The sequence below is a fragment of the Talpa occidentalis genome, unplaced genomic scaffold (genome assembly GCF_014898055.3).
Source record: "Talpa occidentalis isolate TD23 unplaced genomic scaffold, MPIMG_talOcc4v2.1 talOcc4.6, whole genome shotgun sequence".
Lineage (NCBI taxonomy): Eukaryota > Metazoa > Chordata > Mammalia > Eulipotyphla > Talpidae > Talpa > Talpa occidentalis.
The window spans coordinates 122,852,541-122,877,817 of record NW_023604972.1 but is presented as its reverse complement, the minus strand read 5'-3'; the positions used below and the strand labels follow the sequence as shown (position 1 = coordinate 122,877,817).

The window sequence follows — 25,277 nt, the reverse complement described above, 5'->3', positions numbered from 1 at the left end:
TATGGAATCTGAAATAATATCATGACCTTTTCATATCTGTTATAGTAATATCTATTTGTCTATCTTGAACTTGAATGGACCTTTTTCTCATGAATGATTTTGAAATACCATGCTTTGGTCCTTTGGAAGATATTTTACAGGACTTCCTAATGTTGACACATCTTCTTATAAAATATTTTGTAAATCACATTTGCTCATATCACCACTGAATTCATCAGAAAAGCAAGTAGTGGGAAGCTGTCAAGCTCCTTGAGCAAACACAAGTTCTCAAAAAATGTTTCTTTTTCCTGCTTTAAAGCTTAACTTTTATAATTAGCAGTACAAGCTAATAGTTGTTTTCCTTGAATTGACAGACTCATTTTATTTTTGAAAAAGATGCCTATCAAACACTCTAATCTGAATAGTCAGAGTTTGTCAATCATTCTGTCAAATAAAAATTATATTCCATGGGGGAAATGCAGCTAGTTTAGCTCATAACTCAAATAATTGCACGGTGTCTTTCCTTATGGCAGGCTTTATGTTGTTGCATTTCATCTCACAGAATATTGAAATGATGTACTTACGTGAAATTAACTTAAAAAAATTGTGTGTATGGTGATAAAAATTGTCTTAAGGTATAAAACCAATGCTTTCACACATGTTATGGTGCCATTAGTTTAATCCACTTTTACTTTTGCACCACTTAGAAAGGTTGCAAATAAATTCATAGCACTACTGAGATCTACTGAGAGGAGACCCCCAGAGTCTGTGGATGGCACCTTGACCTGCCACTCTAAGAAAGTGTTGAGAGGAGCCATTCTGGATAAATACTCATTACTGTGGCTTTGGCCTCAGATGGTTGTCTAGGGCAGCCTGTGCTGAGCATGTCATAGGACTTTTTGGACCCCTCTGTTTTAAGACTATCCTTCTTCTTAAGTCATGCCATATTCCTCAAGCCTCCAAATCGTATCAATCTGGTGGTAAAAAGAAGCACCTAAAGATATCCCAAAGAAATGAAAAAATGACCCATCCTTCAAACCCATGGGAGCTCTTTATTCACTTCCTGCTGGAACAGGAAGCAGCACCATTGCCATCACGCAAAGTATAAAGACAAATGGCAGCATCTGGTTGGAAAGGGAATAAGCAGAGTACAAATGGCTAAAGCTGACAGACAGGTTATGTAGCACTGAGCATGATCTTTGAGTCAAACAATTAAGGTGGCTTCCAAAAGTCCTGTACATGGGAAACATGCATGACCCTCGGTTTTATTTCCACTTTCCCCCCAGAGCTGAGTTTCTTGACTGGGCCATCTATGCCATCAAAACTACAAGACACCCACTCCCCTCTCCCATTGGTGCTGGGCTCTGTCTCAGCCCAGATGAGCACAGCAATCAGGCCAGCATGCCACAGAGGGAGGCTGGTTAGAAGCTGGTAAGGACTGGGAGGGATTCATATCATGTTCCTGTTGTGAAATGGAATGCACAAACAGGGGATGTGATTCATGTCTCTAGACACATAGTATTCCTGACAGCTAATCAGGAAATGCCTTTTTATGTCTGGTCTTGTAAAGCTTCTTCCAAAGTCTGATAGAAGCTAGATGGGAACAATCATTTTAAAGTGACCACTTGTTATCTCTTCAAGGACTGACGCCACACACCCACTACATGGGGTTCTGAGAAAACTTTTGCTCCTCTTCCTGTCCCACTCCTCTCATCCCTATCCCCAACACACACACACACACACACACACACACACACACACACACACACACATTCTTTGGAAGAAACGTCACCCATGACATACTATAGACTTAAGTACATTATTTGTTTTTAAGGCAGAATAACAGTTTCTCTTAACTTATATGAAATGAAAGTATTTAAAAGACCAGTAAGAACAAATATATCCAGCTCTCATGTAGTGCTGGATAATGGGGAGGAAAAAGAAAGGTAGAGAGGAGAATCCTCTAGAGATTAAGTGCATTTAACAACTTGCATTGTGGCTTCCCCAAAAGGAAATGGAAACTGTGTCTCTGATCAGAGAAGCAAAGTTTATATTATTTTAGTTTATTAATTAATTAAATCAATAATTAATGTTTCAGGGAAGCACTTGAGTTCATAATAGGGGCTAAATGTGTTGGAAATGCAAACTCTTCAGGGAAAGATTATGGAGTTTGCAATTTACTGGTGGCAACAGTGTTTTGGAAATAATTCCTTAGACATCATAAAAAAATTTAAGGGGTATATTTCATGAACTTAGGCCAAGGGCAGCCATGAGTGTAGAACACTTCAGAGTTAAAGGAGAGCAGGCATGGTGCTGATGAGTGGAGAGTATCTACCCAGTTGATTAATAAGGACATTTTAAATTCCTTAAGATTTAACACGACAACAAACTGGGCTGGTTTAGACTGCTCCTTTGGGTTGGCAAGAACACTTTGACACATCTCCCCGCACTGGGAGAAAAGGGGTACCTCCTTCTGCCCATCTCCAGACTCCTGAGTCCAGCAACCCTAAAGTCACACACAGCTCAGGACAAAGAGGGGGACCTCTGAGTTGAGAGACATTTACTCTAGGCCTTCTCTAAACCATCAGAAGGGAGATGTTTGTAAAACTAGATATTCCCATTGCCTGGCAAAGAATAAAGGAAATTTTGCTTCTGGAATCAGAAGAGCAGTTTGTTTCCTTTGGGGGAAGCTGCCATTCATGTTGCCTAAGTGGACTGGGTTCACAGTTGATTCTGCTCCCTGTTGCTCCCCTCTCCCCTACTGAGCACATGGAGACAGAGGTGTCACCCTGGTCTCTCCCACTGACTCACTAAATCTGGCCACTTCTCCTTTTGCTGGGTGGCGCCAACTTCCTTTCCCTTATCTCTCTCCCCTCAGTGCCTTCCTTTACTCCCGAAGGCCAGAGCTTCCCAATACTCTTCTGTTATTGCCCGCGGGTCCTCCCCAACTCCCATGAGTTTCTTCTGCTTCTGAGTAGTGTCTAAATTCCCCCTCAGGGCTTTCAAAGACATCCTCATTTTTCCTCAGCCTCCTCTTTATCTGCTACTTCCTGGACTCCCTCTGGTGAAATCAGTTTTCTCTCCCACTGGCTGGACTCCTTCCGTCTCCCCATTGATGTCGCCTCGGTGCACATTTCCTGCGCTGCAAAGACCCCTTCCCGTCAGAGCCCAGCTTCTCCTGAAGCCTCCCTCATTGATTTCCCATCTTCCTCGTGTTTTTTCCATTTTCTCAGAGCCCCCAAACATGCCAAGCTTGTGCTGTTCAGTTTAGCACCTGACTCAACACACTTAGGAACCATTTTCAAGCTGCTGCATTTGTGTGAATCTGGGCTTCCACCGGTAGGATCAGTTTTTCAAGGATAGAGAGTCCATTTCCTCTGCTTACATGTATTTTGTGACTGTAGAAAAAGCTCAGAAGAGGAGGCATGAGTCCAGTTGGACCCATGGATTGACATCATCGTATGATGGAGAGGTCTTTGGAGTCAGACTGACCTTGACTCTGCCACCTCTTTCTTGTAGGTGAAACCTCTGAATCTCAGTTTCCATAACTGCATAATGTCTATGCTAATCCTGGGCATTTCTTATTAAATGTCATAAAATATGTAAAGTTTCCACTGGGCCCATAGTTAGATGCCCGATAAGTGCTAGCATTTCTCTTATTGTTGAACTCTGGAGGAGGCAAGTGGCAGAATTAGATTCTGAAGTGAATGGGACTCACTGTAGGGAACCCTTGATCCTAGATTCCTAACTACTAGGGAGAGAGGAAGCAAGTGTAGGCTGACTATCTGTTCGGCCCAGACATGGTCAACTTGTGTTTAGCTGCCTGGAGGAGGTTTACTTTATAAGGTGAGAAGGGAAGGCTGTCCAGACGGGACCAGCATACCAGAGGATCCTTCCCGGCACCCAACTCGTAGCTCCTTGCTCAGAGATAACGCAGGGCTCAGTCTTAGAGATCAACACTGTCATGCAAGAGCAACACCCCAGGAATGAGAAGCAGACATCTGGCCTTGGCAGAGAGATTGTCCAGGCCACGAGGGCAAAGCTGACCCTGGACTCATAAGGAAGTGGCTTAACCCATCCTGCAGCAACCTGGCTACAAAACATCACAGAGAAAGATGAGGGATGAAATAACAGTCCCGGCTCTTAAATAGCGCTTACTGTGTGCCTGCGTTGCTCTAAGAATGTCTACATGGTAACTTAGCTAGGCCTCACAACAACCCTAAGAGCTGGCTACTATTAATGAGATGCATAGTCTCTGTGTGGCCCTGCATATACATTCTCTGCCCTTCTGCATGCTGCTCTGTACCCAGGAAGCTAACTTTTGTGGATGGCCTCAGTCTAGTTGCCTTGACATTGAGATAATAGTCAGGTTCAGTCACTGAGGGATCCAGCAGGAAACACCAACATCCAGGAACAGGAATGCTAACATGAGGCCGTGAGGTGGCTGTGGCAACACTACCTGCTCTCCCAAAGCCTCCGCTCCTGTCACACAGCCCCCTCCTGCAGGCAGATCCTGGTTACTCTCCACTCTGCTACAACCTGTGGCCTCAGGCAGTGCTAGGCTCCCTGATGTTATGTGATGTTGGTTTCTGATAACCTGCCCGCACTGGCAAATAGTCTCTGTTGAACTCTTCTCAATTTGGGACTACATCTAATTCTTGCTGAGTGCCTGGCTGATAGGGTTATTGTCTCTCTTTTACAGCTGATGGCACTGAAACCTAATGAAGTTAAGTAATGCCAAGTAAGTGGTGGAACTGGGACTCAAACCAAGCACAGGGGCAAATTAATCTTGAGTTGGGTTCTACATTTTACTACCAAAGTAGTTTATGGAAAAACCAAGATGTAGCCTACAGGCTTCCTCCACAAGTCAGCCCAGCCAGATCCTGTGACTCCAGGCCACAAAGCTCAGATTCCCGGCTCACAGGCAATTGCCTCCTTCCCTAAGAAAGGCGCCAGTCCCTTCCAGGGTCAATATCTATTCAGAATGGGATTTGTTACCCCAGCTCAGACTCCAGATGGGACTGCAAGGCTTCAGCAAGAGGTAAACCAAACGCAAGATGGCCACAGCCTCCCCACGTCTGTTACAGAGAGATGGGTAAGTGATCCTTTCTGCTTCCTTGTAATCTCTTTTTCCCCTCAGAGGATGAGGATAAATCACAAAGATCCTAAGGAAGCTTTGGATATGGAGGAATTAGTCTTTTGCTCTGTATCTGGGACAACATTTAACTTGATTGGTAGAATCAACTAAAGAATTAAACAATTTTGCTTCCCATACCTGCAATTATTTGAGGGATAGGGGCCTCACATTTTCCCCAAATGTGAAAAAAAAAAAAATGTTAGACAGATTCACATCTTATGGGAAAGGAAGAGACATTCCAATGAGTGGCCACAAACTCTGCCACAGAGGGTGGCACCAAATGAAGTACCATTCTGTAAAACATTAACAGTTGGCCAGCAGAGCTTGTAAAGTTGGAGTAGTTTTATTCTGAGAGTGGCTTTGAAGCTATTTGGAGCCTCTTCTTTGGCACTTTTTCTATTTTGGAAATAATTCTATAATCACATGTGGTGATTAAAGGCATGATCCGGGGCCTCCCTAGTGGTGCAAGGGATTAGGTCTCAGCACTGGGAAGCTGTCCGCAGCCTCTGTGGCATGAGTTCAATCCCTGGTGGGCCAGGGAGCTACCCACATGGCGCAGCAGACCTCTCCTGTCTTGCCCACTGCTCCCCTTAGCAGTGTATTTCATTAGTTCTGCCTGTTCTGCTCCCCACTCTGTCTCTGGTGAATCCTCTCACCTCTCACACCTCTGGCCTGTACCCCAGTTCTTCAACATAAAAATAAATAAAATCTTTAAAAATAATAAAAAAATAAAGGAGGGTCTGGAGTCAAACTGCCTGGCTGGGCCATTCTGGAGTTTGGGTTCACTCTGACAAGGATCTGGGTGCAAGTGGTTTATTTGACAGGTGCCAGGGGGCACTGAGCAGGATCTGCGGAAGTGATATAGGAAGGGAATACAGTCAAGGTAGTGTGTGTAAAGGTGTATGCTACCCAGGAGGTATTCCGCAGGCATTCCTGGGGGTAAGGATTGGACATTTACCTGCCAACTCCCATTCTGCGTTAGTTGAGGGCTACCCTCTAAGAAGTGAACTCCCTGGGATTTCTGATCTGTGCCCTTACAGGCCAAGTTGCTGCTGAGACCATAGAAGTCCTGATTACCTGAGTGGGGCCGGTGAGAGCCAAGAGAATGGGAGTGGAGGGCCCGTAGCATCTGCTACAGTCCACGCTTCTCATCCCATGCATCTGAGTTTTCAAGGTGACTGGCCACAGTGTTCAAGAGGATAAAAAGAATGCATAATTGGCTCACTAGTGACACAAGCACCAGTTCTTTCTGCTGCAGTTAGGCCTAAGGTTCTAACTCTGCCATTGATTATCTGGGTCCTTGACCCCTCACTCTAGAGTTCCCTGGCCTTCAGCTAGGCCTCATGCTGTCTAGTTTATGTGCCTACTGGCATAGACCAGGCCACCATCCTTCAGGGGTCTGAACTCTTGCCATTTCCTCATCAGGCTACAGTTGCTGCAATTGCCCATTCAAAGTCTAGAAGCAGCAAGAGGGAGCCAGAATAATGCCTGAGTTCAAGACAAGTCCCTGGTCCCACACCATAGACATAAACCTACCTCCTTGACATGATAAGGGTCAATTATCCCTGCCAGAAGAGAAGCTCTTTTCTTTGACTTGCTGGCTGCTGAACCAGGAGCTTAAAATGATATCAGGGAATAGACGTAACTTTAGATTTAGTGAAATTTGGACTACGCTCCTTTGTAGAGATATTCTTTCCACCTTCTACTCCCATTCACTTCAAGAACCCGGATCTTTAGTATAATAGAAACCAAAGCTGTAGGAACGGGAAGTACAGACTCCCTAAGTAGGTCGCTAGGAATGATGGTGAGAGGACCACTTCCTACTTTATTTCCTACATCTGTGTGTTTATTCTACCCACCAAGCACAGAAGCACCAGATAATGACTTGATGCATGCACTTCATTCTGAAGACCAATGTCCAAATTATCATGAATCATTCCCAGCTGGCATCTTAACTAAGCTCTCTGGCATCTTGAGTAAGCTCTTATGAGGTCATTCCAGAATTTTACCAAGCCAACAGCTTCCAGATGATGTGGTGTGTGGTAGGATCAATAGATTCTGTAGTTCTATGACTACTGCTTCTACTTCTTCACCATAAAGTTCCTCCTTGGGTTTGAGGTGATGTTATTTAAATTACTGTGTTGGTAAACCAGATACTCTGTGAGTCTTGGATAAAGATGCTGTCAGAGGCAGGATGGGCTGGGGGAGGTAAACCCACACCCAGCAAATATAGACATCCTGGGAAGCATGAGTTTGTCTGCTTCCAAGTGGAAGGGTCCAATATAACCATCTTTCCACCAAGGGATGAGTTGACTCCTGGAGGGATGGTACAGAGTGGAGAGCCAAGCATCCATCTCTCTCATTAACAGGTCATTCATTTAGATGCAGCAGTAACTAGATCAGCCTGGGTAAGAAAGACCCCATACTGTTGCCTCTACGCCTGTCATGTCTACAATCAAATTATAGACCTGGCAGATGTGAGTCTCTCTCCAGTTGCAGAAGATGTGAGCTTCTTTATGTTCTCATACAGAGAACTCTTTCCCTTCTCATTGTTCACTGACATGAACCTGTTATTTTCTGTCTTCGGAGTTATTATCATAGCTAACAACAGACAACCAATTCCTCTATCTTTCTAGTTACTTTACCCCCAAAATCTTCAAAGTTCAGAGCTATTACAGAAGCCAGGTCACCCCTTTCCTTCCATACTCCCTCCCAATCCCCCAGGCAAGACTTAGTAATTGTAATGCTCCAATGTAACAGGGATTTTCATCATCTCATTTACCACCAACAAAGGCTCCTTCTTACCTTCTGGCCAGTGATCTACCCAAATCCAAATCCCATTTGTGGACTGTTTTCTAGATTACTTTCAGTTCACCCCACTGTCTTTGGTTTGCATCTCCAGACACAGATCCTGAGATAAAGATTTGTGTGTAAATATTTTATTTGGGAGATGACACCAGGAAGCATCAGCAAGCAAGTGACAGATAGAATGAAACACAGCAAATATAAGGTGTGAGAAGGGGGACTTCTACTCTGTGGGCAAACGGGGCTCAAATCCAATAAGGACCTTTAGAAGACAATATACAGCATGCTGCAGAAATGTCCTCCTCAAGGGGATCAGGGTGCTGGGGTATTTATCCAGTTTGAATGATTGGGAGCTATCCCTAGGGGCACTATTTCCCTAGAAATTCCCTGCCCTGTTCTATGCAGAGTATGTTCTTTTTTTTTTTTTTTTTTTTTTTGGTGGGACCCTCGCCGTTGGCCGGGGAATGAACCGGCGCTGCAGAGGCTGAGGGGAGGCCCAAGAGTATGTTCTTAAGGTCAGAGGCAGCCCTCAGCTAGAGAGTGCCAGGAGCTTCTAGTAAGAAACTGCTATCATGTGTGAGAACCAGGGGTGCTGAGCATCAGGGTAAGGCAGCAATGACCTGTCTGACTTTGATGAGTAACTCTACCTATTGAGTTACTCATCACCCCAGTTCCTCAGTTCCTTTATCTAAGGGTAATAATAGTCTCCATTACATAGTCATACTGAAGATGAAAGAGCAAGTTCTCAAGTGTGTAGAATAGCACCAGTCATAGCAAACAATTAGTGATACTATTATTGTTGTTGATGTTGGTGAATACTCACCGTTACAATCTACATGCAGACCATAAAAACTATTGTGGGGCTTCACCACCCTTAACAGTTTTCAAGTTGAACTAGGTTGAATGCTTCAAGCTAAGCACCAAACCCATAAAGTTGTCTTGCTTTGCAATAAGATGATTGGTTTCCCAAAAAAGAAGAGCAGAGAATTAGAGCAAATCCTTTTCCTCAAGATATGTGAATCCCACTGTGGGACACATAACCTTTCCAGTCTTGCCACTGCTGCTTTCCTTCCGTCTTTCCATAAGACCACCCTATAGTCTGTGTCACAGCAGCATTGGCGAGGAGACTGGAACCCCAGCCTCTTAGTCCCACCTCTGCCATCAACTCATCATCAGACATGGAGTGGATTTCTTAGCTTCCCTCCACCTCAATTCCCCACTCACAAAGTATGGCTAAAATGCCTTTATTTATTTACCTTACTCATTAAACAAGATGGTGTGTATCTGTGAAAATTTTTAATGCTATTGAAAATAAGTTTGCATTAAAAATGATTATGTGGATTCTGGAGAAGATTCACAGCAGTGGTGCCTTGGAAGGGGAAGGATAAGAAGGGAGAACGGGTCATTGGCCTCAAAACTCCGGCTCAAGGAGAAAATATATTTGGTATCTGCCGTATCTTTGCATTTTTCAATGACACTTTTGTCCACGTGGCTGATCTTTCTGGCAAGGAAACCATTTGCAAGGTGAAGGCTGATTGAAACAAATCCTCTCCTGCTGCCATGCTTGCTGCCCAAGATGTGGCCCGCAGGTGCCAGGAACTGGGCTTCACTGCCGTCCACAGCAGATTCTGGCCACAAGAAGACATCGGACCAAGGCTCCTGGATCCCTTGCCTGCTCAGGAATGAAAATAAGGAAGATTGAGGATGTTACCCCCACCTCCTCCGGTAGCAACCGCAGGAAGTCTCTGTGTGTGAACAGACTACTCAAATTATTTTTTTTAAAGATTTATTTATTTATGCATACAAGCACTGGGGTATCGGCCAGAGTTGTGGAGGATGAGAGGATTCACCAGAGACAGAGTGGGGAACAGAGCAGGCAGATCTGCTGAAATACACTGCAGAGGGGAGCAGTGGGCGAGTCAGGAGAGGTCTGCTGTGCCATGTGGGTAGCTCCCTGGTGGGGGATCGAACTCGTGCTGCAGTGGCTACGGATAGCTTCATAGGCTGTGTCTTCACCCCTTGCACCACCAGGGAGGACCCTCAAATTATTTTCTGTAAAAATAAATTATCTTCATGTCAAAAGTAAACTAAAATACCTATCAATCCTGCAAGAGGTGGAACCTGGCCTTAGAACTTGGTTTTGGAGAAACACACCTGTCAGAATCAGCTCTGGCACAAGCCCCTCACTTTCCTCTGGTCACTGACATGACCCCTGGCCTGCCAAACCTCGTCTTCATTGTCTCCCCCAACAACCTCAGCTCTGTCCACTCCCATCCAGTTACTTTCTATTCTCTTACTTCCTTTGTTTTATTTTTCTTTATAGCCCTATCATATATCAGCAAGTATTCATTACCAGATGATTGCCTCCTGCCACTAGAATTAAGTGACTCAAGGCAGAGATTTCATCTGTTGTGCCCATAACTGCATCTCAGCACCTCGAACAACAGTGGACATGTAGGAAGGTCTTGAAACAGTCGTTGAATTAGTACTTGTCTGATTAAGCTACAAAGAATGTACGTTTGAGAAGAATATGTACCCTATTTAAGAAATTAAACTTTTCAAGTGTTCTTGACACCATTTCAGAATTACTCATTTGCTTCAAATAAATGCTGCTAACTGCAAATCACTCCTCTCCCTTCTTAAAACCAAGTCTCCCAAGCCACCACCCAAATGCTTTGAAACCCTGGTCCCCATTATTCTTTATCTTAGGAATCCTAGTCCTATGGTTGTGGTGACATGATAGGAAATCACACATTGACAGAGGTAGTAGCTACAGTACCTGATAAACTGACTCATGTATCTCCATCAGATGAGGAATGGGTCAGCTTCCCAGGGCCTGTTCTTAGAAGGAGGTCCATGCTCAATTCATTCTTCTCCAACCACCATCTTGAAATTCTTAAAACATTTTGAAAGGATCCTGCATGTTCATGTTGTACTGGGCACCCCAAGTTATGTATCCAGGAGGGAGGGTACACTTTTTTTTTCAAACCATTGATATTTTTCTGCATTTGACAATTTTTTTTAACCAACTTGGGTTCATCAACATCTATCTAAAGGAAAATGAGACTCTTCAAAGATGGTAGCTTGTGTTGAGTCTGTATTAATCAGTTGACAAATACTTGTCAAAGAGCTGCCAATACCTCTTTGAACCTAAAATTTCCTGCTTTGCAATTTCAGGATGAGTTGATCAGGATTGGACAGGATTGGAACTGACCTTGCAGCGAACCTTTCAGTCATATCTGTGGTATCTGAGTCTTGGGGGGAAATTAGTTTCTTATTTCATCACAGAATTGTAACTTGTGTTTGGACAATGAATCATACAAACTCAATTAGCTGCACTGGCAGCTGAAATTCTTCAATTAAAGGATTTTCAAGACCAGGAACACCATACCAAATTTGGTATGACTTGGGAGAAGATGCTTAACTTTTCCAGGAGCCCAAGTTTACAGAATTAAAAAATACAAATATTATCTCCTCAAGGTAACAGTTTATACCCCATAAGTGTGCTGTGACCTTGAAGGTGGGTAGAGTAAAAACAGAATGTAGATCTGTCCATTTAAGGAAAAATTGACTCTTCAAGGCAGCAGAGAAGGCAGGACCACTTCCAGGGCATCCTGACAGTGGCCTGAGAACCGTGCCAGCCTTGGCACGGTTACTCCACAAGTAGTTATTCCACAAGTAGTGTGACATCCCAAATGAAAGATGCCTCCCACACGACAGGCAGCATCTGTAAATTTCTCAGGTGGGAAAGAAGAACTAAGAAGTGGGTCTTATTGTTTCATGCCATCTCTAAGATACAATGATCTAAGAGAATTCGGGCATTCATGGGGGGCAAGAAATGGAATGCTAAAGAGAATTTACTCTCTATTTACATAAACCATTCTAAGAACAAAGAGGGTCTATTCATCTATACTATATATATATAAATTCTCCAGGTTGTTTGGGGTTACTCAGGATCAAGACTTGGTACAGAGTTGGTCTCCACATGGGTTGAGACTGAAAGAACAAACGAAAAACGTCCTATGAACAGGGTTGAACACAGGATGTAAAATTTTTCCCCTTCAGATTTCTTTGATATCTGATACAACTGGATAATGATGTCCCAGGAGAGGAAATAGATGCAAAGCGTGATAAGTTCTGGGCTTCAATCCTTCTAGAATGATATCTCTACATGGCAACCAGGGTATATGCTGAACAACACACATGCTCTTGGTTATCTTAACTTTCAGGAGCAGACATTGAGAGGGAAAAGAACCCAAACCTAGCTACAAATCATCAAACATCAGCCTTGGGAGCCCCAGAGACAGCTGCAAGCAGGGAGCTCTCAAGGACGCGTGGTGAGTCAAAGAGACAACAGTCTCTTCTACATGGCTATGTCTACATGGCCTGTGTTAGCAAATGTTGGCTGTGGGTTTCTGCAGTCTACATTGGGAGATGTGTGTCCCTGCCTCATACGTGTTAATGTGCCATTTGCTAATAGAGAGGACAGTACATTTTGTGTTGAGTGAATACTGTTGAGTGGGCAGGGTTAAAAGGATACACATATTGACAATTAAAATTAGTAATTTGTCGCTAAGATTATATCTTCTAAAGACTGGAGCATCTTGGGTCAGAGGCTGAGCATTCTATGTCTCCATGGAATGGGAAAAACAGTTGTCTGTGTCCTCCTGCTTACCCCACTGTTTATTTGTTTCACCCTCTTAACTTGTCCCTGAAAGAGTAGGTTGTGTCAGAGTCTATGTTTATTTTATCAGAATGACAAAAAAAAAGAAAGGTTTCTGCCTCCATGTCATTTCATTTTCATCTTCACTTTTATCGACTCCTGTTCCTATGATCTCCACCTCTCCAAAACCTGAATGTCCAATGTTCTCCTTTAGTTTCTCTTGCTTTTCCATCTCTGTCTCCTCTCATCTAATTGTCTTAGCATGCTCAGTGTAGGCATTGTTAAATAAGTTAACATATTTATGGTTTCCCACACACTGGGTATTATTTTATTGATGGTAATAGTTAAAATATATATTTTCCATTATCCTCCTGTTCTGGCATCCTGGGATACTTTCTTTGGTCTCTCATATTATTTTCAAACTATTAGGATCTCTGTCATCAAGACAATTCACTAAAGCGATTACCTTAAGCTATTGTTACAAAACAGTTGGCAACAGAAACAAGTACTGTAGAAGCATACAAGAGAAATTGTTGTGGGCTGAGTCCTATAAAAGACTTTGCATAGAAAAGTAACTTGAGTTGACTTTTAAATCTGTGTAGGGTCCAAGTAGGTTAAGAAGAAGAGAATTTAGAATTGAAGTAATGATGTAAAGAAAGAGCCAGAAATGTAGAAGTTGTGAGAGGAGGAGAGAAAGTAGATTGGGGGTCCTCCCGGTGGCTCAGCGGGTTGAGCGCTGCGCTGTGAAGCTGTCCGCAGCCTCTGCACATGGGTTTGATTCCCAGCTGGCCAGGGAGAAACCCACATGGCGCGGCAGACCTCTCCTGTCTCACCCGCCACTCCCCTCAGCAGTGCCCTTGGTCCGTCTGCCTGTTATACTCCCTGCTCTATTTCTGGTGAATTCTCTCATCCTCCCGTACCTCTGACTGTACGCCAGTTCTTGCATAAATAAAAAAAAATCTTAAAAAAAAAGAAAGTAGATTGGGATGAATGAATCTCACATGGCACTGCAGAGGGATATGGAGATGCAAACAGCATATTATGGCCAAACGGGGAATGGATGGTGCTGAATATAAGCCAAGAGTTTCAATTTTACCTTGACCTTGACCTTGACCAAGGTGGTTTTGGACACAAACAGTAGAAAATCATTCAAACTAGTGTATTCCAAAAGAAGTATGATAACTTCAAAACAAAAGGATGTGGAGGATCTCAAGGTCAGAATGGGCAGCTAGGTCTTCCCAAGGTCTGAAACCAGGAATTAAAAGTTGCCAGGAGTTAGTTTTCTAATCTTCAACCCTCATTTCCAACCCTTATGTCTACCTTCATCTCATTTGACTTGGTATGCTTTCTCATCTCAGCTACTCTCTGTAGAAGCTCATCCTTCCCTCTCTGCACATTAGCTTTAGAAAAAGAATTCAGCATAAATACAGTAGAAAACAATGCACACCCCAACCCACACATTTACACATCTCTTCAAGTGACCACCAGAGGCAATCAGCAACTTGGACTTCCAATTCCAAATCTTCATGAAAGAGAATCTGATTGTCTGTTCCTAATACAATACGAGCCTTCTGGAGCCCTCCTCTAGACTGAAGTAGTTCTCAGAGGAGGAATATGGATTGAACAGATCACTAAAAGATGTCTTCAATAGTTTTAGAGCTAAATGGAGGTGGGAGGTAGGGGAGGTAGGAGGTAGAAGGTGGGAAAAACTGATCTAAGGAAAATTCATTGGGGAGCAGAAGGGGTTAGGAGGAAAGTTTCTGGAGGTGGGAAGATCAAAGAGGAGCTATTTGAATCTAAAAATCAAAAGCTTGAAATAATATGGATATGGTAAATCTGACCACTCTTCCCTAGAAAATTGTGCTGGGTTCAGCAAATATAACTCGGCATTTAGTCTTTAGAAGAATATTTCTTATTCCATAGCTCAGAGCCAAGCCTATGCTTTAGATAATATATGTGTGCTACTTATATGTTACCAGTTGATCTTTCTTTATCCAGTGGTTGCCCAACTTCCTGCTTTGAAGTCAGAACTTGGGATAAACCTAAATTAGTAAGGGGAAATCTATGAAAAGAAGTAAATCCCATACCAGCTTACTATAACTACTATATAGAACTTCATTAATTCTCATTCCATGAAACTGGTCGAAATTTTGTTTTCATATGCTATTAGTTCCTTTGGTAAGTTGAGGTCATAGTCATCTGTTTAAATGGACCCATGATTCAGTTCCACTCTGTCCCTTGACCACAGATCATATCCTGTTAAGACTCCATCATCAGGTTCAGCTATCAGCAGACTGGGATAGCAGAGGTCAAAGCCCTAAACTGGAATTTGGGGAAAAAATAAAAAAGTGGCCAGTCTCCAACATGTTCAGCCTCTTCCTGGTCACTGGGTGACCGGCTGCTCCTTGGGCTTATGACAGTATCAGTTGGATGATGTTCTGTGATATTCTGGCCTTTGGTGGGAGATACTCAAGCTACGTCTCAGATTTGCTTCCACCTGTAATAAAATAATAATGCCACAATATCTCTTTTTGACAACTCTATTACAAAGAAAACCCAACACCACTGACTCAAGCAAGCAAACAAGCAAATTGTATGCCCTTATATATCGAGAAGCCTCAGATGGGAGAGTATTTGTTTGCAAGGGCTGCCAAAACAAAAGACCACAGATGGGATGACTTAAACAACTTAAGTTTATTTTCTCCTTGTTCTAGAGGTTGCAAATCTGACATAAAAGTGTTGGAGGTTTGCTTTCTCCAGAGGCTTCTCTGTTTGACTTGCAAATGGTCGCCTCCTGTTTGCACAGGCATCCCTCTGCCCCAATCTCCCCTTTTTTATGGAGAGACTAGTTAGATTGGACTAGGGTAGACCCATTTGATTTCATTTGACTTTAATTACCACTATAAAGGTCCTATTTCCAAATGCAGTTATACTTTAGGGTAGGTAAGACTTCAATGTCTTAATTTTGGGGAGACAATTCATCCATAATAAATACGTTAGATAATTCAGTGTTTCAGTGAGCCTCGAGTCTCAGGTATTGCCATTTCCCTGCTTAGTCATCTTCAACACCTGTGTCTTCTCCTCAGGCTGGCTCCCCTCCTATTGTACAATCGCCTCTGCAGTTGTAGGCATCACATCCAGATATGAAATGCCAATAACAAACTGTCTCTTCCTGGGTGTCTCTCTTTATGTTACTTTTCTTTCTTTCTTTTTTTTTTTTAAATTTTATTTTTATATTCCCCATACAATGATAACCCCCTTATTTTGACCCCAAGCCCTCCTTTCCCCGCCCCCCACCCCCCCATAGTGTGTCTCTGGTTCATAGTTGTTTGTTGATCTTGATTTTTACTTTCTTATAGTTATTCTTTTTCCTGGTCCCTTATTTAGGTTCTCTAGATTCCTGCTATGAGTGAGACCATCCGGTATTTTTCTTTTTCTTTCTGGCTTTTTTCGCTGAGCATGATCCCTTCCAGCTCCATCCATATTGCTGCAAATTGCATGTGTTTATCTTTTTTGAATGCTGAGTAATATTCCATGGTGTATATGTACCACATCTTCTTGATCCAGTCATCTATTTTTGGGCATTTGGGTTGTTTCCAAAGCTTAGCTATTGCAAACAGTGCTGCTATAAACATAGGGGTGCAGGTGCTCTTTGGAATTGATGTTTCTGTGTCCTTTGGGTAAATACCTAGGAGTGGAATTGCTGGATCATATGGAAGCTCTATGTTTAGTAGGTCAAGAAATCTCCACACAGCTCTCCATAGTGGTTGGACCAGTTTGCACTCCCACCAGCAGTGCAGGAGAGATCTTTTTTCTCCACATCCTCGCCAACATTCGTTGTTGCTAGTTTTTTTTTAATATGTGCCATTCTCACTGGTGTGGGATGGTATCTCATGGTAGTTTTGATTTGCATTTCCCTGTCTTTTTTTCTTTTTTAAGATTTTATTTATTTATGTTTGCATACAAGAACTAGGGTGTAGGCCAGAGGTGCAGGGGGTAAGAGGATTCACCAGAGACAGAGTGGGGGGCAGAACAGGCAGACTGACTGAAATACACTGCTGAGGGGAGCAGCGGGCAAGACAGGAGAGGTCTGCTGAGCCATGTGGGTTGTTCCCTGGCTGGGATCGAACTCAGGCTGCAGCAGTGAAAGCATGATAGCGCTGAGACTTAACCCTTATACAACCAGGGAGGCCCCCTATGTTACTTTTTCAAAAGAAACCAGCCTTGACATCTTTTTTCTCATGGGCCAGAATTTCTTCATATGTGCATCTTAAACTAATCACCAACAAGAGAAAGAGACTGCCATGATTACCTTGGGCTAATCACAATTCATCCTGTGGGACTCAGTGTTGCTTTAAAATGTGAGAGGAAAGTTACCTGCACAAAATCAGGGACCTATGAGGAAAAAGGAAGAGGGGAAATGAAAGCTTGCAATGTCTGCTGCACCGTTTTTCTCTTGCTTCCCCTGGACTGTGTTCTTGAATTTTACCAAGAGTTTAAACCCTGAGGATGTCTCATAGAGGCGTCACTGGTAAGTCAACCTTTGTACCTGCAATAAAGAACCTAGGAGAAAGTTCATTTCACCTGGGCCAGCTTACCTGGAGGGGGAAGTCTCTTCCCCGAGCCCATGACCCCATCCCAAGTTTAGCTGCATCTTGTCAACACAGCCAGCATCTTCTACTCAACTGGCGATCCACATCTGAGCTGCTATGCAGAAGGTGTAACGACCTTCTCCCAAGCTAGCCATTATGCCAATAGCTTATAAAGAAGGAAGAACTGGATAAGAGAATAGAGGTCACTCAATGCAAACTCACTGCCAATATTAAGAAAATAATTTGAAAACTAGGTCATCAAATGACAGGTTACTTAATTAGGATGTACTTTATATGTGCTGGTTAAAACTGAGCATGTATCAATATCATCCAGAAAGTATTCCTTAATTGCTGATAACCTCATTTTAGAAGAGTTTCTACTTTCTGGTTGATTGCATTCTTGTATTGCTTGCAAGAAAGGAGAATCAAATTCTCTGCTCTTTTTCTCTCAGATCATCCATGAAGAACTTAAGAATTTAATGTGTGGTTTATTTTTAATCTTCCACACAAGTCTCTTGTTCTCTTACAGTTCAATTTATTTGCTGAAACTGGACAGGGCTTTGCTCCTAGAAATGAAGATTATTTGGTTTTGGTTTTTAATCAGCTAACAACAGTGTGTGAAGAAATAATACAGAAATAAAGCTGTCTTTCTTTCATGGTTTCTATTTCCTATTATCAAATTCTTGCTAAATATGAGCTTGTAGTGTCTCTGCTGACTGATTCAACATCACTTTCCACACCCAGGCTTTGCTTTGGTAAATGAAAGCTACAGTGGATTTGATTCTTTTATATGTGCTGTATGTATTTTTCAACTATATCAACCAATTTCAACTTTAACCTTCTGCTTTGAGCATTTGCCTCTGCTAAGCATGGAGCAGAGGGATGAAAGGCGCCAGTCTCTGGGCTGAATTGAGGCAGGAAATGAGGAAGGGAGGTGGTCACAGAAGCCTGGTCACTGGGCTTGCTGGGAAGCCACATTGGCTGGTAGGGGTCATGAGGGGTCATGAGGGGAAGGAGCAGGGGGTCAAGTCATGGGTTTAAGGAATCAGGAAATAAGCCTTGAGAACAGCTAGGACAACTTTTAGGTGTTTTTCATCTAGAAAAATAAGGCAATAACCATAACTGCTCACTTTTACTCAGAGTTTCCTCAAATGAAAGCTACAGAGAAGTAAATTATGCTTCGTCATAAAAGACAAACATTGCCAGCTGAGACTAGAATAGGGTTCCTGGAAAGTTATTGTTCTGGGGTATTTAAATGCAAATCAGCTTTTGGGCTGTCCATAATGTCTTAGAACTGCCTTCTTTCTTAACATGGCATATTGGACTAGATGATTTCTAATTTCCCATCATGCTGATTCAACAGACCCTTCAAAGCCAGGAAAGGTATTTGATTCAAGACATTTTCTTTACTTTTTTTCTTTTTCTTATTATTATTTTAATTTTATATATTTTTGCATCATTTTTCATTTTTGCACAATGTATGCATTTTCATCTTGGTTATAGTCCCCATACAATTCCCATCCCCTCCTTGTTTTGATCCCACTCCCTCCTCCTCCCACCCCCCTGTAGTGTGTCTCTGGTTTATAGTTGCGTGTTGATTTTGATTTTCACTTTATTATAATTAGTCTTTTTCCTGGTCCCTTATTTAGGTTTTCTAGATTCCTGTTATGAGTGAGACCATCTGGTAATTTTCTTTTTCTTTCTGGCTTATTTCGCTGAGCATGATCCCTTCCAGCGCCATCCATGTTGCTGCAAATGACATGTGTTTATCTTTTTTGAATGCTAAGTAATATTCCATGGTGTATATGTACCACATCTTCTTGATCCAGTCATCTATTTTTGGGCATTTGGGCTGTTTCCAAAGCTTAGCTATTGTAAACAGTGCTGCTATAAACATAGGGGTGCAGGTGCCCTTTTGAATTAATGTTTCTGTGTCCTTTGGGTAGATACCTAGGAGTGGAATTGCTGGATCATATGGAAGCTCCATCTTTAGTAGGTTGAGGAATCTCCACACAGCTCTCCATAGTGGTTGGACCAGTTTGCACTCCCACTAGCAGTGCAGGAGAGTTCCTTTTTCTCCACATCCTCACCAGCATTCGTTGTTGCAGTGCCATTCTCACTGGTGTAAGATGGTATTTCATTGCTACATGCAAAAGAATGAAGCTTGACTACTACCTCACACCATGCACCAAAACCAACTCAAAATAGATTAAAGAACTAGACATAAGACCTGAAACCATAAAATATATAGAAGGAAATACAGGCGAAACACTACATGACATACACCTCAGTAACATCTTTAAAGACATATCACCCAAAGCAATGATAGTGAAGGCAAAGATAAACAGCTGGGACTACATCAAATTACAGAGCTTCTACACAGCAAAAGAGACAGTAACCAAAACAAAGAGAAACCCCACTGATTGGGAGAAAATTTTTGCACATAACACTAATGATAAAGGACTGATCACAAAAATCTACAAAGAGCTGAGACTCAACAAAAACAAAGCAAATAACCCAGTCAAAAAATGGGCAGAAGGGCCTCCCTGGTGGCGCAAGGGGTTAAGTACCACACTATGAAGCACTCCTCAGCCTCTGCAGCATGAGTTCGATTCCTGGCTGGCCAGGGAGCAACCCACATGGCACGGCAGACCTCTCCTGACTTGCCTGCTGCTCCCCTCAGCAGTAAACTTTGGTCAATCTGCCTGTTCTGTTCCCCACTCTGTCTCTGGTGAATCCTCTCACCACCCCCGCCCCTGCCACATCTCTGGCCTATACCCCAGCTCTTGTATGCATAAATTAATAAATCATTTTTTTAAAAAATGGGCAGAAGAGCTAAAAAGAAACATCTCTTAAAAGGAAATGCAAATGGCCAACAGGCATATGAAAAAATGTTTAACATCACTTGTAATCAGGGAAATGCAAATCAAAGACTCTTTTTTTAAATCCTCCACGATATAGACACACCCTTTGACATGTCTAGATGCTCTGCCTCCTAGAATCATAACACCAAAGATGTGTCTCTTCTTTCATTTATTCAGTTATTCATTCATTCACTCTACATACATTCAGTAAGTTTTTACTATGCGCCAGGTTCTGGGCTAGCCACAACAGGTACAAACACAACTACAGGGAGAGGTTTAACCTTAGGGAGTCCATTAGGGGAAGCAGACAAGTTAAACAAATAAACAAATTGCACTGCTTTGGATAAGTATAACCAAAGAAGGGTGCATTCAGTAAAGAGAGAGTTATGGACTCTATCTCTGGGGTCTGTGAGATGTTCCTGAAGACAATGAGAGTTAAATCGAATTTTAAAAGGCAAACCAAATATTCTAGGTAGACAAGGGAGTCGGGCAATCCAGAGAGAGGGACCCGAATGATCAAGGAATCAAGAAAGAAATAAGTGAGGTCAAGTGAAACCTATTTTTTTTTAAGATATATTTATTTATGCATACAAGAGCTGGGGTGTAAGCCAGAGGTGCGGGGTATGAGAGGATTCACCAGAGACAGAGTGGGGAACAGAACAGGCAGATTCACTGAAATATACTGTTGAGGTGAGCAGTGGGACAAGGCAGGAGAGGTCTGCTGCATCGTATGGGTTGTTCCCCCCCGACCAATCGGGGATCAAACTCATGCTGCAGTGGCTGGCAATAGCATTGTCTTTAACCCCTGTGCCTCCAGGGAGGCCTCAATGAAATCTTGATGGCCATATTTTTGCCATACTAAGAGATCTGGAGATCATCTTGCAGAGGATGCAGAGTCATGGCAGACCTGCAGTTTTAGAACTGACATCTACCTGAGCCCTCTGCACACTCTAGTCTGCCCTCCCCACCTAATCATTTCCCTTCCCTGAATGCATCTAGTCTGCCTAAGCCAGGCATTGGCAAGTGGAAGGGAGAAGGTGGCTCAGTGGGTAATGCTGTCCCTCAGACACATTCACTTTTTTCCACTGCTCCAGGCCCCAGGCCTGGACAAATTCCACCCCTGATAAACATGGCTACTCCACTGTCTAGACGCTGACAAGATTAGTCAGTGTCACAACTTCATGAATAACTTCCTTAAATGTCCTGTAAGTTTTCTTGAGTTTTATCCACTATCCTGCAATCTGTTATTCCTCTGAAAATTAAACGTTACTTCATCTCAAGAGATGTGCTGTGCTTCTTAGTGATAGGTCCTGTCATTTCACAGCTAGTGGGAACAAATTTGCCAAATTCTTGATCAAAGTTGTTGCATGACTGATGATGATAAACTAAATTGAAAGAGTAATAGAAAATATGCCCCAGAAAAGAATCATAGTCTAGCCGAGAACAACTTGGTCAGGATGACTTCATGGGTTATTTCATCTCTAATTTTTAGATTGCAGGATAATTTCAATGAAGATGATGCTGGGCAGTTACTGAGTCAGTCACACACTTGAGTTACTGCCTTGATGACTTCTACAACAGAGTGGAGAAGTGAGTCACATTTTATTACAGAGTAATTTGTATCTGAAGAGGTTCACTCAATCCCACTCTGAAAATGTCAAGCATGAGGACAAATGTCACAAGGATGCCAAAGAGAGGGGAAATGATAGAATATCACCTTTATCTCCAAGTATCGTTACATCCCCCAAATACTTTTTTTTTTAAATATTTCTGCATAGAAGAACTAGGGTGTAGGTCAGAGGTGCAGGGAGTAAGAGGATTCACCAGAGACAGAGTGGGGAGCAGAACAGGCGGATCTACTGAAATACACTGCTGAGAGGAGCAGTGAGCAGACAGGAGAGGTCTGCTGCACCATGTGGGTAGCCCTCCTGCCAGGGAGCAAACTCAGATTTCAGTGATGACAGTGCTGAGACTTAACCCACTAGGCCACCATGGAGGCCCTAGATTATTCTTAATCTATCTCTGAATGTTTGAGAAGGCAAAGTTAATCTGAAAATATGAAACATACTGTCAGCCTAATTTAAAGAAATATAGTAAGGCATTTTTTCTCTTTCTCAAACTGGCAAATTATGTCACTTTAATCTTGTGTTAGAGCTCTCAGTTGTGAGCAAATGCATAAAAATAGCTTTCCATTCTGTAGTTGGGTCTAAGTCAATTAATAAAAATAAGGAAATGACTCAGTGGAGAGCCTGAGATACTCTGCATTTTAGAATTCATCATATTCCCCTTCCCTCTCTCCTACCGCCCCGCCTCCCCCCTGCCACACACTCATTTCAGAATGGTCTTGAATAAGACCTCATAAAATGTATATGGCATTCCCCTCACAGGAAAATTCATGTTCCAGAGAGTCTCCTAAAGAGTGAAACATGTCCAGAAATAAAGATTTGCATGTAAAGTGAACTGTTACCCATGAAAAGCACAGCATGACTATTTACTGTTCCAAGATTATTTTCCAATGCCATTCAGGTTCTCCTATGAAATAGAGAGTCTCTCAGAGTGATAATCTGAGCTTAACAACTCTCTTTAAACATCTTTTAGGTTCTGATTGATGAACTCAAGGCCACCAACTTTCCTGTTGACAAGAAGGGTGAATTCCAGCTCTCAACATCTGTAAGTAGCAGTGGGAACGAGAAAGAGATGAAGTTAGTGCTAAGGATCCTCCATTATGTTTAAGAAAATAAAAGGAGTTTTCTGAAGAACAAGTCTTGAACCTACATGTCCCTGGAATGTTCTATGCAGAGCACAAAGCAGTTCTTTGCTTGGGCTTATAAAAGACTGGGGAGCCGAAGCAAGAGAGGCAGTAATCTAGGAGAAACTGAAACTATGGAGTGGTGGTTTCTTTTTTGAGCATGAGAAGAAAAGACTTTCTTCATCTTAATCATGCAACAAATCTCAATTAAATGTGACAGGCATGGAGAAAAATTAGACCATTGGGAGAAAAACAAAAATAAACAAGGTCTAGTGGGAAAAAAAAACAAGAGAGAAAAGCTAAGCAAAAATCACAAATATAAAAGGAAATGTGTTGGAGTTGTGACAAAGGAAACTAAAAAGAGATGTGTGAGTAAGCTCTTAAAAGCAAATTACTGTAGGCAAGGAGCTGGAAACAGAACAGGAATATGTGGAAGAGAAGGGAAAAAGAGATGGGGGAAGAAAATAATGCATACTATTATTAATGACAAATAGTTAATTCATATGTAATGCATTTTCAAAAGAATAAGCCATTGTACCACAGGAGTCTAAGAGTCCGCTGGAGAGGTCATATAAACCACTGCATTTTTGTGTAGGAAAGTAAACAAACCACAGACCCAAACCCCTAGTCACTGAAAATGACTGCCAGCCTGTTGGTGGGTAAAGGTTCTTCCTGATATTAGAATGTTTTCCTGAAGTATCATCCATAACCCACCAGGGAGATTGATCCTCAAAGGATGTTGTACATCACACATCCACTTACTGCAAAGATTGTGCAATCTATAATAATTTTTAATAATTCTCATTCTATTTTATATCCATTGCCCCTACGGTACAATAAAACATATTTGTTGATTACAAAATAAATAAATAAATATGAAGGTGCTAATGATTGACTGAGCCTCTAAATTTCCACTGTGCTCTGGTAGACTTACTTGTATTTCCCTTTCATTGATTTTTCGTTGATCCCTCCCAAGCCCAGATGCAGGTCTGCTTTGTGGAAAAGGATTGCTAATGGACTCCCTAAAGAGAAATCTGATACAAAGAGGGATTTGGGGATTTTGAGGTTCAGTATTTATAAACATGAAAGAGATTTGAGCTGAAATTTTTATTTATGAAAGAAGCTGAAGTTTAGGGAGCTCACTTTTGAATGGACATGTATAGCTTTTACAACCTCTATCTCTCTAAATGACAAAAAAAGTCTTAAGGGTAACTGGAAGGAGAAGCCAGTTCAGAATCCAAGCCAAGCAATAATTACTAATGATTGAATAAGGAACAACAACAACAAAAAAAAACCCTGAAGTCTTGTTCTGTTTTGTTTTCTCAAATTACAGGACACGGGTTTATGGTGGTTTTTATAAATACTTGATTCAGCACCATGTGATCACAGTTACAAATAACTAGAAGGTGCAATTATAGGCAAATAGAATATTTGGGCAAACCCTTGGCAACAATCTCTTCAGTATAATTTTCACAGAGTAGTTGCCTCCATTACAAATCACAAACTACAGCCATTTACACCCCCATCCTACTGACTCTTTGCAATTCTGGAATTCCAGGAAAGTCTGGAAGGAGCCTCTTGTAGGTGTGAATCACACTTTTCCAGCCACTCACACAGCCATCTCCACAGCACTCTAACACTTCCCAAACTCAGAGAGACCTCCGATGGGCATGGAGATTGGTGTAGCAGCTCTGCCTGGCAGCAGGAAGTGTCTCTCAATATGTTCTCTTATTTTACTCAGAAAACTCAATTCTAGAAAGTTATTAAAAGCAGTAGTCATGGATGATTGAAAGAATTTACCTATAGGCCTGTTCATTTACCTGTAAATCTGTTCATCACAGCACTGTTCAAAATAGCAAAAAATGAGAATCAATCTAAATATCAGGCTATAACATTTAATTCAATAAACTATAAATTTGATTAAAATTGGGTGGGTAGATTTAACGTTATAAAGTAATGGGGCCATATTCTGAAAACATTTTAAAAAGCAGCTATATGACTTCATGCATAGTGATTCAATTTTTTTTTTAAATATGTGTGTTAAAATGTTAATAATGAGCATCTCTAGGGAGTGGGACTATGAGTGATTTTTTAAATTTTTTCTGTTCTTCAGCAATGAAGAAAATATTTGCAGCAAATATTACTTTTCATAATAAGTAAAAAACTTTAAATTTTAAAAATATGCTTTCTGAAATAAAAGGCTACAAAGAATCCAAAAGCTGGTAGCCTATTGGATACTGAACCTATTTCCCATTTGACAAAAGCCAGCACAGTGACTGGGTTAAGTTGTAGATATGTGGAGAAAGGACTGCATACAAGAGACAAGCAATGTTCTTGGGGACACTCCATACTTTCTTGGCATTTGTAAGACACTCCAGGCCTCTGTGTCATTGGCTTCAAGTGAGATGGAACCTTCTGGTGGATGGTGAGCAGCGCCCTCTGCTCTTGCTGAGGACTGGGGCTCTGTGGCCCTAATGCAGTCCTGAGC

General features: G+C 42.1%; 1 long non-coding RNA gene across 2 annotated transcripts in view; it reads left to right on the top strand.

Moving 5' to 3' along the window:
- Positions 1-4,919: 4,919 nt before the first annotated feature.
- The window catches only part of LOC119260956 (uncharacterized), a 38,741-nt gene continuing 18,383 nt past the window's right edge, over positions 4,920-25,277 (top strand). Inside the window, exons 1-4 of one of the 2 annotated variants that reach the window (XR_005128867.2) lie at positions 4,920-5,074; positions 12,151-12,258; positions 21,533-21,630; positions 22,639-22,710. This is a non-coding gene — a long non-coding RNA (uncharacterized LOC119260956). Of the gene's footprint in view, positions 5,075-11,839; positions 12,259-21,532; positions 21,631-22,638; positions 22,711-25,277 lie in introns of those variants that run through there. The other variant, XR_005128866.2, reaches the window with a different exon arrangement.